This window comes from Ovis canadensis, chromosome 1 (genome assembly GCF_042477335.2).
Source record: "Ovis canadensis isolate MfBH-ARS-UI-01 breed Bighorn chromosome 1, ARS-UI_OviCan_v2, whole genome shotgun sequence".
Lineage (NCBI taxonomy): Eukaryota > Metazoa > Chordata > Mammalia > Artiodactyla > Bovidae > Ovis > Ovis canadensis.
The window spans coordinates 279569345-279588060 of record NC_091245.1 but is presented as its reverse complement, the minus strand read 5'-3'; positions in this window follow the sequence as shown (position 1 = coordinate 279588060).

Here is an 18716-nt window from a genome sequence, read left to right as displayed (position 1 = left end):
AATAGCTGTGAAAAAAGACAAGCCAAAGGCAAATGAGGAAAGGGAAGACATACCCATTTGAATGCAGAATTCCAAAGAATAACAAGGAGAGAGAAGAAAGCCTTCCTCAGAGATCAATGCAGAGAAATAGAGGAAAACAATAGCATGGGAGACTAGAGATCTCTTCAAGAAAATTAGAGATACCAAGGGAACATTTCATGCAAAGATGGGCACAATAAAGGACAGAAATGGTATGGACCTAACAGAAGCAGAAGATATTAAGAAGAGGTGGCAAGAATACACAGAAGAACTGTACAAAAAAGTTTTTCATGACCCAGTTAATCACCATGGTGAGATCACTCATCTAGAGCCAGACATCCTGGAATGAAAGGTTTAGTGGGTCTTAGGACAAGCATCACTACCAACAAAGCTAGTGGAGGTGATGGAATTCCAGTTGAGCTATTTCAAATCCTAAAAGATGATATTTTGAAAGTGCTGCACTTAATATGCCAGAAAATTTGGAAAACTCAGCAATGGCCACAGGACTGGAAAAGTCAGTATTCATTCCAATCCCAAAGAAAAGCAATGGCAAATAATGCTCAAACTTCTGCACAGTTGCACTCATCTCACAAGTTAGCAAAGTAATGCTCGAAATTCTCCAAGCCAGGCTTCAACAGTACATGAACCATGAACTTTCAGATATTCAAGCTGGATTTAGAAAAGTTAGAGGAACCAGAGATCAAATTGCCAACATCCGCTGGATCATCAAAAAAGCAAGAGAGTTTCAGAAAAACATCTATTTCTGCTTTATTTACTGTGTGAAAGCTTTTGACTCTGTGGATCATAGCAAACTGTGGAAAATTCTTTAAGAGATGAAAATACCAGACAATCAGACCTGCCTCCTGAGAAATCTGTATGCAGGTCAAGAAGCAACAGTTAGAACTGGACATGAAACAACAGACTGGTTCCAAATCAGGAAAGGAGTATGTCAAGGCTGTATATTGTCACCTTGCTTATTCAACTTACATGAATAAATGCATCATGAGAAACGCTGGACTGGATGAAGCATAAGCTGGAATCAAGATTGCCGGGAGAAATATCAATAACCTCAGATATGCAGATGACACCGCCCTTATGGCAGAAAGTGAAGAAGAACTAAAGAGCCCCTTGATGAAAGTGAAAGAGGAGAGTGAAAATGTTGGCTTAAAGCTCAACATCCAGAAAACTAAGATCATGGCATCTGGTTCCATCACTTCATGCAAATAGATGGGGAAACAGTGGAAACAGAGGCTGACTTTATTTTATGGGGGGGCTCCAAAATCATTGTAGATTATGACTGTAGCCATGAAAGTAAAAGACCCTTGCTCCTTGGAAGAAAGTTCATGACCAACCTAAATAGCATATTAAAAAGCAGAGACATTACTTTGCCAAGAAATGTCCATCTAGTCAAGGCTATGGTTTTTCCAGTGTTCATGTATGGATGTGAGAGCTGGACTGTGAAGAAAGCTGAGTGCTGAAGAACTGACACTGTTGAACTGTGGTGTTGAAGAAGACTCTTGAGAGTCCCTTGAACAGCAAAAAGATCAACCAGTCCATCCTAAAGGAAATCATTTCTGAGTGTTCATTGGAAGGACTGATGTTGGAAACTCCAGTACTTTGGCCACCTGATGCAAAGAACTGACTCATTGGAAAAGACCCCGATGCTGGGAAAGATTGAAGGTGGGAGAAGGGGACGACAGAGGATGAGATGGTTGAATGGCATCACTGACTCAGCGGACGTGAATATGAGCAAACTCCAGGAGTTGGTGATGGACAGGGAGGCCTGGTGTGCTGCAGTCCATGGGGTGGCAATGACTCATATGTGACTGAGCGACTGAATTGAACTGACTGATGATGGAAAATGCTTCAAGACCCATCTACTCCGAAGATGAGACCAGTGAATTCTGCGGTTTCCTTGCGGATCATCTTCCCCAGCAGCTTTCAAACTGCAAGTAACAGGGAAGAACAAATCTGGCTCCACAGTGGACCTGTTCCTAGTACTTTAACCTTTGTATTCTATTCTTTTTGCTACAAGTTAATCATTAAAGTCATAGTGCCCATTTCTTAAAGTATATATAATGGACCATCTTTCAGAACCCTTCCTCTGATGGCTGAGCTAAAATACCTTTGTTTAGCTCACAGGAATCATTCTGACCAGGCTCACCAAGGAATGGCTGCAGTCAAAAAGAAATTAGCACATCCCCTCCAAAGGATGGCCAGAACGAAGAAATACTTGCAAGAACTTACCACTGTTCAACTCTTCCTCCTCACCTCCAAGTCTGTTCTGTTGATGAAACAAGCACCCAAACCCTTGCAAGGTGGTTCTTTGGAACGCGAGTCCCCGACCTCAGCAGTGTGCTGGGTTTCCACGTAACGTCTATATTCCTTGCCCCAACACCTCATCTGTTGATTTATTGGCCTATTGTGTAGCAAGCAGTCCAAACTTGGCTTTGGTGACATGTGTTGTCCTGGAGTCCTTCAGAGTTTTTTGGGTGATGGGAGACTGGGTCAAACCCTGCCCTCGACACTTGCTTCAGTGAGAGGCAACACACTGAGGCTTGTTTCACATGCACAAATATATCTCTCCTACATAGCGTTTGTCTGATTGAGGCGTTCTATCGAATCTTTATTTCCAAGTCATTGGTTTAGTTCAGACCCTCATGTACAAAAATGAAGTGAGCTGACCCTTGATGCTCCATGAACTGATGGTACGCTTTTCAGCTCAGCCTGCTGCTTTTCTGGGGTTTGCCATGGCGAGAACAGAGACAGCTGGAGATTGCTGTCAGACCCAGCATCAGCTGCTCTCTAGTCAGCCAAGGGCATTGTGCTGAGAAGCCATCAATTATCCCAACTAGTCAATGAGAGTTTGCTGTTGTAAAGGGACTCAATTGAAGATAATCCATAAAAAATCAATTACATTATTATTTCTTAATTAGGGCACTTGACAATATAGCTTTCCTCAGCAAAGCCATCAATGAATAAGCACATAAATACACATAAATAAATGCTGCTTCCATTCCACTAAGCTCCTCTCTAAGATCACGGTGACCTTTATCACCAAACGTTCTCCCAGAAAAGAACATTTGCCTGTTTAAGAAAACTCCCAAGCTGTTTTCCTCTTTGGGATGAAGAAATGAACCCACCACAAATGCTAATAATGCTGACAATAATATTTGGAGATTATTAAAATGTCATTGAATATTTGTGTAAGTGCTGTTACAGTTGATTTCCTCTCTCTGAAGCAGTAGTGAACTTAACCCTACACCTTGACATATACCAAATACACTTGCACAACAGCCAGTAAGGATGTGCCTCACTGTGACACTATTTCCAATAACCCTTCTCCATTTCCTGATTTTATCCCATTCCAGCTGAACTTCTTTCCAATTTCTCTGATTTGCTCATTTTAATTTTTTATTTGGCTGCACATCGGGGCATGTGGGATCTTAGTTCCCTGACCAGGGATCAAATCTGTGTTGCCTGTACTGAACACATGGCGTTTTAACAACTGGACCACCAGAGACGTGCCCCTCCCCCCTATTTCTAGTAATGACTATCTCTCTCTTTGCAGCATTGAGAAAATCTTATGAACTTAGTGTTGCATTAGTTTAATTTGCTTATTCAGCCATAATTTATGGGATGTTGGACATGCAGCAGACATTCAGTTCAGTTCAGTTGCTCAGTCGTGTCCGACTCTGAGACCCCATGGATGTAGCATGTCAGGCTTCCCTATCCATCAACAACACCCAGAGCTTGTTCAGACTCATCGAGTCAGTGATGCCATCCAACCATCTCATCCTCTGTCATCCCCTTCTCCTCCTGCCCCCAATCCCTCCCAGCATCAGAGCCCTTTCCAATGAGTCAACTCTTTGCATGAGGTGGCCAAAGTACTGGAGCTTCAGCTTTAAAATCAGTCCTTCCAAAGAAATCCCAGGGTTGATCTCCTTCAGAATGGACTGGTTGGATCTCCTTGCAGTCCAAGGGACTCTTGAGAGTCTTCTCCAACACCACAGTTCAAAAGCATCAATTCTTTGGTGCTCTGCCTTCTTCACAGTTCAACTGTCACATCCATACATGACCACTGGAAAAACCATAGCCTTGACAAGGTGGACCTTAGTTGGCAAAGTAATGTCTCTGCTTTTGAATATACTATTTAGGTTGGTCATAACTTTTCTTCCAAGGAGTAAGCGTCTTTTAATTTCATGGCTGCAGTCACCGTCTGCAGTGATTTTGGAGCCCAAAAAAATAAAGTCTGTCACTGTTTCCACTGTTTTCCCATCTATTTCCCATGAAGTGATGGGACCGGATGCCATGATCTTCGTTTTTTGAATGTTGAGCTTTAAGTCAACTTTTTGCTCTCCTCTTTCACTTTCATCAAGAGGCTTTTTAGTTCCTCTTCACTTTCTGCCATAAGGGTAGTGTCATCTGCATATCTGAGCTTATTGATATTTCTCCCGGCAATCTTGATTCCAGCTTGTGTTTCTTCCAGTCCAGCATTTCTCATGAGGTACTCTGCATAGAAGTTAAATAAGCAGGGTGACAATATACAGCCTTGATGTACTTCTTTTCCTATTTGGAACCAGTCTGTTGTTCCATGTCCAGTTCTAACTGTTGCTTCCTGACCTGCATACAGATTTCTCAAGAGGTAGGTGGTCTGGTATTCCCATTTCTTTCAGAATTTTCCACAGTTTATTGTGATCCACACAGTCAAAGGCTTTGGCATAGTCAATAAAGCAGAAATAGATGTTTTTCTGGAACTCTCTTGCTTTTCTGATGATCCAGCAGATGTTGGCAATGTGACCTCTGGTTCCTCTGCCTTTTCTAAAACCAGCTTGAACATCAGGGAGTTCATGGTTCACGTATTGCTAAAGTCTGGCTTGGAGAATTTTGAGCATTACTTTACTAGCATGTGAGATGAGTGCAATTGTGTGGTAGTTTGAGCATTCTCTGGCATTGCCTTTCTTTGGGATTGGAATGAAACCTGACCTTTTCCAGTCCTGTGGCCACTGCTGAGTTTTCCAAATGTGCTGGCATATTGAGCGCAGCACTTTCACAGCATCATCTTTTAGGATTTGAAATAGATCAGCTGGAATTCCATCACCTCCACTAGCTTTGTTTGTAGTGATGCTTCCTAAGGCCCACTTGACTTCACACTGCAGGATGTCTAGGTGAGTGATCACAGCACTGTGGTTATTTTTTGTCATTAAAGCCTTTTTCTTTTGGTACAGTTCTTCTGTGTATTCTTGCCAACTCTTCTTAATATCTACCCCTTCTGTAAGGTCATACTGTTTTCGTCTTTATTGTGCCCATGTGTGCATGAAATGTTCCCTTGGTATCTTTACTTTTCTTGAAGAGGTCTCTAGTCTTTCCTATTCTGTTGTTTTCCTCTATTTCTTTGCATTGATCAATGAGGAAGGCTTAAAGCTTTCTTATCTCTTCTTGCTCTTCTTTGGAACTGTACAATCAGATGGCTATATCTTTCTTTTTCTCCTTTGCCTTTCACTTCTCTTCTTTTCTTAGCTATTTGTAAGTCCTCCTCAGACAACCATTTTCCCTTTTTGCATTTCTTTTTCTTGGGGATGGTTTTGATCACTGCCTCCTGGACAATGTCACGAACCTCCAACCATTATTCTTCATGCACTCCACCTATCAGGCCTAATCCCTTAAATATATTTGTCACTTCACTCAGTGTAATTGTAAGGGGTTTGATTTAAGTCATATCTGAATGGTCTTGTGGTGTTCACAACTTTCTCCAATTTAAGTCTGAATTTGGCAATAAGAAGTTCATGATCTGAGCCACAGTCAGCTCCTGGTCTTATTTTTGCTGACTGTATAGAGCTTCTCCATCTTTGGCTGCAAAGAGTACAATCAATCTGATTTCAGTATTGACCATCAGGTGATGTCCATGAGTAGCCTCTTCCCTTGTGTTGTTGGAAGAGGGTGTTTGCTATGACCCCAGTGCTTTCTCTTGGCAAAGTTCTCTTAGCCTTTGCCCTGATTCATTTTGTACTTTAAGGCCAAATTTGCCTGTTACTCCAGGATCTCTTGACTTCCTACTTTTGCATTCCAGTCCTCTATGATGAAAAGGACAACTTTTTTTGGTGTTAGTTCTAGAAGGTCTTGTGGGTCTTCATACAGCCATTCAAATTCAGCTTCTTTGGAATTAGTGAATGGGCACAGACTTGGATCAACATGATAGTGAATGCTTTGCCTTGGAAACCAGTAAAGATCATTTTGTTGTTTTTGGCATTGCACCCAAGCAGTGCATTTTGGACCCTTTTGTTGACTATGATGGCTACTCCATTTCTTATAAGGGAGTCTTGCCCAGAGTAGTAGATACAATGATCATCTGAGTTAAATTCTCCCATTCCAGTCCATTTTATTTTGCTGATTCCTAACATGTTAATGTTCACTCTTGCCATCTCCTGTTTGACTACTTCCAATGTCCCTTGACTCATGGACCTAACATTCCAGGTTCCTATGCAATAATGTTCTTTACAGCATCAGACTTTACTTCCATCACCAGTCGCATCCACAACTAGGCACTGTATTTGCTTTGGTTCAGATTCTTCATTCTTTTTGGAGTTATTTCTTCTCTCTTTTCCAGTAGCATATTGGGCACCTACTGACTGGGGAGTTCATCTTTCAGTGTCCTATCTTTTTGCCTTTTCATATTGTTCTTGTGGTTCTTAGGCAAGAATATCGAAGTGGTTTGTCATTCCCTTCTGTGGACCACATTTTGTCAGAACTCTCCACCAAGACCCCTCTGTCTTGGGTGGCCCTACACAGCATGGCTCATAGTTTCACTGAGTTAGAAAAGGCTGTGGTCCAAGTGATCAATTTGATTAGTTTTCTGTCCTTCTGGTTTCCATTTTGTCTGCCTGCTGGTGGGTAGGGATAGAAACCTGTGGAAGCTTCCTGATGGGAGGGACTGGCTGTGGCCGAATCTGGGTCTTGCTCTGAGGGGTGGGGCCATGCTCAGTAAACCTTTAATCCATTTTTATGTTGATGGGTGGGGCTGTGTTCCCTCCCTATAGTTTGTCCTGAGGCCAAAGTATGGTAGGGGTAATGGCAATAAGGCCTTGTGCTAGGACTGGTCCAATACCCCTGACCCCATGGCAGGCCACTGTTGACCCATGTCTCTGCCAGAGACTCCTGGACACTCACAGGCAAGTCTGGCTCAGTCTTTTGTGGGGTCACTGCTCCTTCCTCCTGGGTCCTGGTGCACACAAGGTTTTGTTTGTGCCCTCCAAGAGTCTGTTTCCCCAGGCCTGTGGAAGTTCTGTAATCAAATCCCTCTGGCCTCCAAAGTCAAATTCCCTGAGGGATCTCAGTTCCTTTGCCAGTTCCTCAGGTTGGGGAATTTGCTCTGGGCCCTAGAACTTCCATAACAGTGTGAGAATCTCTTTGGTAGAATTGTTCTCCAGCTTGTGGGTTGTCTGCTCGGTGGTCTAGGCCAGGCTCACATGCAGCACCTTCCAGGTCTGCTGCAGCCAGAGCCCCTGCCCCCGCAGCAGACCACTGCTGACCTCTGCCTCTGCAGGAGACACTCAAACATTCAGACACAGGTCTCACTCAGTCTGTTGTGGGGTCCCTGCACCCTGGTGTGCACAAGGTTTTTACTGAGCCCTCTGAGCATTTCTGGAGAAGATGGGTTTGATTCTATACGTGATTTTTCCCCTCCTACCATTTCGTTGGGGCTTCCTCTTTGCCCTTGGATGTGGAGTGTCTATTTGGTGGGATCCAGCATTCTCCTGTGGGTGGTGTTCGGCGGTTGGCTGCAGGTTTGGAGTCCTCCCAGGAGAAGATGAGCGCGGATCCTTCTACTCTGCCATCTTGTCACAGGCAGCGGATATTACAGGAAAGTGGCCTGACTTGTAGTTTATGCTCCCACAGACAATACAGGAAAGTGGCCTGACTTGTAGTTTATGCTTCCGCAGACGAGTGGTGGCAATACAGTGCAAACACAAAACCATCACAGGCTTCTTGGGACTGGTGATCGAAGCGCCACACCCATCCTGAGGTAAGAACGGAAGTCTTTCTACATGAAGTACCAGGTGCACCAAGACTGGAAAAGTGAATGGACCGGAAAGGAGTGAACACCATGTTCAAGGGCCCAGGAATAAGAGAGACTATGGTGTAATTCCAGATCTAACAGCAGAACGAAATGACAGAAGCTCAAAATGGGATGAGAGACTTTGATTAAGCCTAATGTATAGATGGGGAAACAGTGGAAACAGTGTCAGGCTTTATTTTTGGGGGGGCTCCAGAATCACTGCAGATGGTGACTGCAGCCATGAAATTAAAAGACGCTTTCTCCTTGGAAGGAAAGTTATGACCAACCTAGATAGGATATTCAAAAGCAGAGACATTACTTTGCTGACTAAGGTCCATCTAGTCAAGGCTATGGTTTTTCCAGTGGTCATGTATAGATGTGAGAGTTGGACTGTGAAGAAAGCTGAGCATCGAAGAATTGATGCTTTTGAACTGTGGTGTTGGAGAAGACTCTTGAGAGTCCCTTGGACTCTAAGGAGATCCAACCAGTCCATTCTAAAGGAGATCAGTCCTGGGTATTCTTTGGGAAAGACTGATGCTAAAGTTGAAACTCCAATATTTTGGCCACCTCATGAGAAGAGTTGACTCATTGGAAAAGACTCTGATGCTGAGAGGGATTGGGGGCAGGAGGAGAAGGGGACGACAGAGGATGAGATGGCTGGATGGCATCACCGACTCGAAGGACATGAGTTTAGGTGAACTCTGGGAGTTGGTGATGGACAGGGAGGCCTGGCGTGCTGCAATTCATGGGGTCGCAAAGAGTTGGACACGACTGAGTGACTGAACTGAAGTGAACTGAGTGAATAAGCAGAGAGAGGAGGAGAGCTCTGGAGAAAAGGTGTTTGAGGCAGTAAGTCTAGTACATGCAGTCTTAGAGAAAAAGGAAAAACGGAATGAAACAGTTGACTACGACTGGTAGAATATGAAGGATAATGATGAGCAATGAGGTTGGAGTCAGAACCAGACCACAAAGGGCCCTGCAAATATTGTTAAAGGGCTCAAACTCTATTTTAAAAGCTAATCTGTATTCTCCAGAGAAACAGACCCATTAGGGAGTGTATACAGTTGACCTTTGAATCACACAGGTTTGAATCTTGTGAGTCCGCTTACATGCAGTTTTCTTTTTTTTTTTTAATTTTTAATAGTAAATACTGCATTATCCATGATTGTTTGAATCTCCAGATATGGAAGATACAGAGGAATCATATATACACTGGGCTGACTACAATTTATACACAGAATTACAAAGCAATTTATTATGAAGCAATAGATAAATGGAACAGGATCAAACTTTGAACTCCTAGCTCACCAAATAAGACATATACCAAGTATTTTTAAATGCACCTATATAAAATTACCAATGTAAGCATATTTATATTATTCTGATCATGGTGGAAAAAGTCACTTTCTTAGATGGTTGTCACGCTCAAGAAAGTTATAACATATCTTCAGACATCAGCAGAAGCAAATACAGGGATCAAATGGTATTCTTTCCTTTCCTTTCCTATTTTTTTCCTGAGAGTCCAGGATAATACTAATAAAAAGAGTAACGGTTTTATTCTCTTGAGGACCTGCCTGCACCAGCCAGTGTGATCCTATGAGTTGGAACCTGTCTTCGTTCACTGTTATTTTCTCTGCAGAATGTGAGGCTCATGGTCAGAGTGGGGATAAAGTGTTGGTTCCACTTTCCAACAAACACAGGCTTTCCTGATCAGCCCACTTGTTGTGGCACACATCCACCAGCTGTTTAGCGTAGGATCATTTTCATAAAACATTAGTTATCCTAAAAAAAATTAGTTATTCTTATACAAGCCTGTAAAAGCAATATACTATACAGCAGTGGAGCAGGAAACGACTGGTAGGTTTGTTAAAAATCCAGATGGTGACCACACTACAGAGTTTCCAATTCAGTTGATCTGGGGTGGGGTCTAAACCTCTTCACTTCTTTTTTTTTTTTTTAAGAGTCATATGGTTCAAACTGGCTTGTGTGTCTTTGTTCTTTTATTTTTTATGTTTTACTTTCTCTAGCTTAATATTGAGGTGTGATTGATACATAGTGTCAGCTTAACGTGTACAAACTGATGAGTTGATAGGTTCATATATTGTGAAATGATGACTACGGTAAAGCTAGTTCCCAGCTCCGTTATCTCAGTAGTTGCGGTTGCATATGTGTGTATGTCGGGAACGTTTAACATTTGCTCCTTAGCAACTTCCAGAAATGCGATCCAGTGTGTTAACGGCAATGATCACCCTGGAATGTCGTTGCTGCATTTCACTCACTAGGTTGTGCCTGACTCTTTGCATCCCATGGACTGAAGCACACCAGGCTTCTCTGTCCTTCACAATCTCCCAGTTTGCTCAAACTCATGCCCATTCAACAATGATGTCATCCAAATATCTCATCCTTTGTGACCCCCTTCTCCTCCCACCCCTCAATCTTTCCCAGCATCAGGATCTTTTCCAATGAGTCAGCTCATCATATCAGGTGGCTTCAGCTTCAGAATCACTCCTTCCAATGATTATGCAGGGTTGATTTCCTTTAGAATCGACTGGTTTAATCTCCTTGCATTTTCTTGGCAAAACTCTATTAGTTTTGCCCTGCTTCATTCCACATTCCAAGGCCAAATTTGCCTGTTACTCTAGGTGTTTCTTGACTTCCTACTTTTGCATTCCAGTCTCCTATAATGAAAAGGACATCTATTTGGGGTATTACTTCTAAAAGGTCTTGTAGGTCTTCATAGAACCGTTCAACTTCAACTTCTTCAGCATTACTGAAGGGCATAGACTTGGATTACAGTGATATTGAATGGTTTGCTTTGGAGATGAACAAATATCATTCTGTCATTTTTGAGATTGCTTCCAAGTACTGCATTTTGGACTCTTTTGTTGACCATGATGGCTTTTGTTGATCTTTTGTTGATCCATTTCCTCTAAAGGATTCCTGCCCGCAGTAGTAGATATAATGGTCATCTGAGTTAAATTCACCCATTCCAGTCCATTTTAGTTCCCTGATTCCTAGAATGTCGACGTTCACCCTTGCCATCTCTTGTTTGACCACTTCCAATGTGCCTTGATTCATGGACCTGACATTCCAGGTTCCTATGCAATATTGCTCTTTACAGCATCAGACCTTGCTTCTATCACCAGTCACATCCACACCTGGGTGTTGTTTTTGCTTTGGCTCCATCCCTTCATTCTTTCTGGAGTTATTTCTCCACTGATCTCCAGTAGCATATTGGGCACCTAATGACCTGGAGAGTTCCTCTTTCGGTATCCTGTCATTTTGCCTTTTCATACTGTTCATGGGGTTCTCAAGGCAAGAATACTGAAGTGGCTTCCCATTCCCTTCTCCAGTGGACCACATTCTGTCAGACCTCTCTACCATGCCAGCCCGTCTTGGGTGGCCCCACAGGCATAGCTTGGTTTCATTGAGTTAGACAAGGCTATGGTCCTAGTGTGATTAGATTGACTAGTTTTCTGTGATTATGGTTTCAGTGTGTCTGCCCTCTGAGGCCCTCTTCCAACACCTATCATCTTACTTGGGTTTCTCTTACACCCTCTTCCAACAACACAAGAGAAGACTCTACACATGGACATCACCAGATGGTCAACACTGAAATCAGATTGATTATATTCTTTGCAGCCAAAGATGGAGAAGCTCTAGACAGTCAACAAAAACAAGACCAGGAGCTGACTGTGGCTCAGATCATGAACTCCTTATTACCAAATTCAGACTCAAATTGAAGAAAGTAGGGAAAACCGCTAGACCATTCAGGTATGACCTAAATAAAATCCCTTATGATTTTACAGTGGAAGTGAGAAACAGATTTAAGGGCCTAGATCTGATAGATAGAATGCCTAATGAACTACGGAAAGAAGTTCATGACATTGTACAGGAGACAGGGATCAAGACCATCCCCATGGAAAAGAAATGCAAAAACGCAAAATGGCTGTCTGGGGAGGCCTTACAAATAGCTGTGAAAAGAAGAGAGGAAAAAAGCAAAGGAGAAAAGGAAGATATAAGCATCTGAATGCAGAGTTCCAGAGAATAGCAAGAAGAGATAAGAAAGCCTTCTTCAGCGATCAATGCAAAGAAATAGAGGAAAACAACAGAATGGGAAAGACTAGAGATCTCTTCAAGAAAATTAGAGATACCAAGGGAACATTTCATGCAAAGATGGGCTCGATAAAGGTCAGAAATGGTATGGACCTAACAGAAGCAGAAGATATTAAGAAGAGGTGGCAAGAACACACAGAAGAACTGTACAAAAAAGATCTTCACGACCCGGATAATCACAATGGTGTGATCACTAATCTAGAGCCAGACATCTTGGAATGTGAAGTCAAGTGGGCCTTAGAAAGCATCACTACGAACAAAGCTAGTGGAGGTGATGGAATTCCAGTTGAGCAGTTTCAAATCCTGAAAGATGATGCTGTGAAAGTGCTGCACTCAATATGCCAGCAAATTTGGAAAACTCAGCAATGGCCACAGGACTGGAAAATGTCAGTTTTCATTCCAATGCCAGAGAATGCTCAAACTACCACACAATTGCACTCATCTCACATGCTAGTAAAGTCATGCTCAAAATTCTCCAAGCCAGGCTTCAGCAATACGTGAACTGTGAACTTCCAGATGTTCAAGCTGGTTTTAGAAAAGGCAGAGGAACCAGAGATCAAATTGCCAACATCCGCGGAATCATGGAAAAAGTAAGAGAGTTCCAGAAAAACATCTATTTCTGCTTTATTGACTATGCCAAAGCCTTTGACTGTGTGGATCACAAGAAACTGTGGAAAATTCTGAAAGAGATGGGAATACCAGACTACCTGACCTGCCTCTTAAGAAATCCGTATGCAGGTCAGGAAGCAACGGTTAGAACTGGACATGGAACAACAGACTGGTTCCAAATAGGAAAAGGAGTACTTCAAGGCTGTATATTGTCACCCTGCTTCTTTAACTTCTATGCAGAGTACATCATGAGAAACGGTGGACTGGAAGTAACACAAGCTGGAATCAAGATTGCTAGGTGAAATATCAGTAACCTCATATATGCAGATGACACCACCCTTATGGCAGAAAGTGAGGAGGAACTAAAAAGCCTCTTGATGAAAGTGAAAGAGGAGAGTGAAAAAGTTGGCTTAAAGCTCAACATTCAGAAAACAAAGATCATGGCATCCGGTCCCATCACTTCATGGCAAATAGATGGGGAAACAGTAGAAACAGTGTCAGACTTTATTTTTGGGGGCTCCAAAATCACTGTCAATGGTGACCGCAGCCATGAAATTAAAAGACGCTTACTTCTTGGAAGAAAAGTTATTATCAACCTAGACAGCATATTCAAAAGCAGAGACATTACTTTGCCGACTAAGGTCCGTCCAGTCAAGGCTATGGTTTTTCCTGTGGTCATGTATGGATGTGAGAGTTGGACTGTGAAGAAGGCTGAGCGCCGAAGAATTGATGCTTTTGAACTGTGGTGTTGGAGAAGACTCTTGAGAGTCCCTTGGACTGCAAGGAGATCCAACCAGTCCATTCTGAAGGAGATCAGCCCTGGGATTTCTTTGGAAGGACTGATGCTAAAGCTGAAACTCCAATACTTTGGCCACCTCATGCGAAGAGTTGACTCATTGGAAACGACCCTGATGCTGGGAGGGATTGGGAGCAGAAGGAGAAGGGGACAACAGAGGATGAGATGGCTGGATGGCATCACGGACTCGATGGACATGAATCTGAGTGAACTCTGGATATGGTGATGGACAGGGAGGCCTGGCATGCCGTGATTCATGGGGTCGCAAAGAGTCGGACACGACTAGGTGACTGAACTGAACAGAACTGAACTGAACTGAATCTCCTTGCAGTCCAAGGGATTCTCAAGGGTCTTTGCCAACACCACAGTTCAAAAGCATCAATTCTTCCACACTCAGCCTTCTTTACGGTCCAACTCTCACATCCATACATGACTACTGGACAATAGCTTTGATTAGATGGACCTTTGTTGGCAAATGATGTTTCAAATTTTTAATGCATTGTCTAGGTTTGTCTTAGCTTTTCCTTCAAGGAGCAAGTGTCTTTTAACTTCATGGCTGCAATCACCATCTGCAGTGATTTTGGAGCCTAAGAAAAGAAAGTCTGTCACTGTTTCCATAATTTCCCCATCTATTTGCCGTGAAATGATGGGGCCAGATGCCATGATGTTTGTTTTTTAAGTGCTGAGTTTTAAGGCAGCTTTTTCACTCTCCTCTTTTACCTCCATCAAGAGGCTCTTTTGTTCCTCTTTGCTTTCTGCCATTAAGGCGTTATCATCTGCATATCTGAGGTTGTTGATATTGCTCCCAGCAATCTTGATTCCAGTTTGTGATTCATCCCACCTGGCATGTCACATGATGTACTCTGCATATAATTTAAATAAGCAGGGTGACAATATACAGCCTTGACATGTTCCCTACAATGTATTCTTCTCGTAACTGGCGTTTGTAGCCCACCATTGCCTACACCTCCCACCTCTAGCAACTACTGATCTCTGTTTCTATGAGTTCATTTTGTTTAGATTCTGCCTCTGAGATCATGCATTGTTTGTCTTTGTCTAACTTATTTCAGTTAATACAATGCATTCAAGGTTTACTCATGTCACAAAACATCAGAAATTTTTACTACTGAACAACATTTCATTGCACAGTGTGTATGTGCGGTGTGTATGCTCACATGTATGTATGTACATGTGTATCGTATATATTTTTATATATGTACATATATAAAACAATCAACTTCCACTTTCAATATATGTATATATCTCACTTTTTAATCCAGTCATTCACCAATTAACATTTAGTTAGCTTCCATGTTTATTATGAATAACGCTTCCACGAAACGATGTATCTTCCAGATAGTGACTTCATTTCCTTCAGATATTACCCAAGACTGAAATTTCTGGATTTTATGGCATCTCTCTTTTTAATTAATATTACTATCTCTGTTTTTAAATTTATAGGCAAACTGTTTTCCGTACTGGCTGTCTCAATTTCCACTCCCGCCCAGTGTACACACAGATTTCCTTTTTTCCATAGCTTGTTAGCTCTGGTCTTCTCCTGTCTTTTTTGAAATAATCCTTCTAACAGTTGTGAGGTGATAGCACTTAATGATTTTAACTTGCCTTTCTCTAATGATTAGCAAGAGCTTCTCAGGTGGGGCTAGTGGTAGAGAACCTGCCTCCCAATGCAGGAGACATAAGAGACACAGGTTTGATCTTTGGGTTGGGAAGATCCTCTGGAGCAGGGCATGGAAACCCACTCCAGTATTCTTGCCTGGAGAATCCATGGACAGAGTAGGCTGGTGGGCTAAAGTCCATAGGGTCACAAAAAGTTGTACGCAACTGAAGTGACTTCAGTTCAGTTCAGTTCAGTTCAGTCGCTCAGTCGTGTGTGACTCTTTGCGACCCTATGAATCACAACACACCAGGCCGCCCTGTCCATCACCAACTCCCAGAGTTCACTCAGACTCACATCCATCGAGTCAGTGATGCCATCCAGCCATCTCACCATCTGTCATCCCCTTCTCCTCCTGCCCCCAATCCCTCCCAGCATAGCATGATGACTATTGATACTGAGTATCTTTCAGTGTACCTGTTGGCATTTGAATAGCTTCTTTGGAAAACTGTCTTTCCAGGTCTTTCCCCTGTTTTTTCAAATTGGATTATTTGATCTTATGTTTTTGAGTTGTGTGAGTTCCTCATCTATTTTACATTACATACTTTGTGTATCCATCTCTTACCATATATGTGATTTGCAAATATTTTCCCCATTCCACAGGTTGCCTTTTATATGTGTTGGTCGTTTCTTTTGCTATGTAGTAACTGTTTAGTCCGGCATACTCCCACTTGTTTGCTTGTTTTTATTTTGCTGTTTTTTCTTTCAGTGTCATATCCGAAAATTCATTGCCAATGCCAATGTCAAGGAGACTTCTCTCTCCAAGCCTTCTTCCAGGAGTTTCATGGTCTCAAGTCTAACATTTAAAGCTTTAGACCATTTTGAGATATTTGTTGTGAGTGATTTAAGACAGGTGTCTAGTTTCATTCTTTGGCATGTGACTATCTGGTTTTCCCAACACCATTTATTAAAGATCCAATTCTTTACAATGAGTATGCTTGCCTCCTTTGTCAAATATTAGTTGATGACATTAGTGTGGTTTTATTTCTGGCTCTCGCTTCTCCTCTATTGATTGATGTGTGTATTTTTATGCCAATACCACACTATTTTGATTACTATATCTTTGTAATATAGTTTGGAATCAGGGAATGTGATGCCTCCTGCTTTGGCCTTCTGAGAATTGCTTTGGTTCTTTTGTAATTTCACATGAATTTTAAGATTTTTTTTTCTATTTTTATAAAAATGCCATTGGAATCTTGATAAAGTTTATATCAAGTCTACAGATGGCATTGGATAGTACAAACAATTTAATCATATTAATTCTTCCAATCCAGGAACACAGGATATCTTTCCATTTGTTGTATCTTCAATTTCAGTCATTAACATCTCTTAGGTTTTAGAGTCCAGGTCTTTTACCTCCTTTCTTGAACTGATTTCTAAGTATTTTGTCATTTTTGATGCTATTGGAAAGGACATTGTTTTCTTTATTTATTCCATAGAATTCATTGTTAGTGTGTAGAAACACGGCTCCTTTTATGTTGACTTTGTGGCCTGTAACTTTAATGAATTCATTAGTTGTTCAAACAGTTTTTTGGTGGTCTTTGGGATTTGTATTTATGTACACATATGAAAACACTGTCTACAAAAAGAGACAATTTCACTTCTTTTGCTCTGATTTGGATGTTTCTTTTTTCTTGCCTGACTGTGATAGCTAGGACTTCCAGTACTATGTTCAATGGAAGTAAGGAAAGTAGGCAATCTTATTCTTAATCCTACAAAAAGCTTGCAGTTTTCACCACTAAGTATGATGTTAGTTGCAGGCTCATCAAAGTTGGCCTTTATTATGTTGAGGTATGTTCCCTCTATACCCAATTTGTTGAGAGTGTTTATCATGAATGGATGTTGAATTTTGTCAAATTTTTTTCTGTGTTTATTGAGAAGATCATACGTTTTTAATCGTTCATTCTGTTCATGTGGTGTTTCACACTTTTGGACATGTGTGTATTAAACCATCCTTAAACCCCAGGGAAGAATCTGACTGTATCATGCTGGGTGGTTCTTTTAATACGCTTTGAATTAGGTTTTGCTAGTATTGTACTGAGAATTTTTGCATCTATATTCATCAGGCATATTGACCTATAGTTTTCTTTTCTTTGAGTATCCTTATCTAGCTTTAGTGTCAGCATAATGCTGGCTGCGTAAGGTAAGTTTAAGAGTGTTCCCACCTCTTTAAATGTTTGGAAGAACTTGACAAGAATTGGTATTAATTCTTCCTTAAATACTTGGTGAAAACCATCAGTGAAAAGCCCATCAGGTCTTTTCTTTGTTGGGAGATTTTAGGTTATTGATCCAATTTGCTTAATCATTATTGGTCTGGTGAGATTTTTTAGGTTGTCAAATGTATTGCATATAATTGTTCATAATATTCTCTTATGACCCTTTATATTTCTGTGGTATCAACTGTAATATCTCCTCTTTCCTTTGAAATTTTATTCATTTGATTCTTCTTTCTTGTTTTGCTAATGGCTTGCTAATTCTAGTTTAGCTAATGGTTTGTCAATTTTTTTTCTAATAATCAACTCACTTTTGTTATTTTTCTCTATTGTTTTCCTGTCAACTATTTCACTTGAGGTATAAAGTTCAGCTTTTTTTTTTTCCCATTTATTTTATTTATTTTTTTTTAATTTTTATTTTTACTTTATTTTACTTTACAATACTGTATTGGTTTTGCCATACATTGACATGAATCCACCACGGGTGTACATGCGTTCCCAAACTTGAACCCCCCTCCCACCTCCCTCCCCATAACATCTCTCTGGGTCATCACCATGCACCAGCCCCAAGCATGCTGTATCCTGTGTTGGACATAGACTGGCAATTCGATTCTTACATGATAGTATACATGTTACACTGCCATTCTCCCAAATCATCCCACCCTCTCCCTCTCCCTCAGAGTCCAGAAGTCCGTTATACACATCTGTGTCTCCTTTGCTGTCCTGTATACAGTGTTATCATTACCATCTTTCTAAATTCCATATATATGTGTTAGTATACTGTATTGGTGTTTTTCTTTCTGGCTTACTTCACTCTGTATAATCGGCTCCAGTTTCATCCATCTCATCAGAACTGATTCAAATGAATTCTTTTTAATAGCTGAGTAATACTCCATTGTGTATATGTACCACAGCTTTCTTATCCATTCATCTGCTGATGGACATCTAGGTTGTTTCCATGTCCTGGCTATTATAAACAGTGCTGCGATGAACATTGGGGTAAATGTGTCTCTTTCTATTCTGGTTTCCTTGGTGTGTATGCCCAGCAGTGGGATTGCTGGGTCATATGGCAGTTCTATTTGCAATTTTTAAAGGAATCTCCACACTGTTTTCCATAGTGGTTGTACTAGTTTGCATTCCCACCAACAGTGTAGGAGGGTTCCCTTTTCTCCACACCCTCTCCAGCATTTATTGCTTGCAGATTTTTGGATCACAGCCATTCTGACTGGTGTG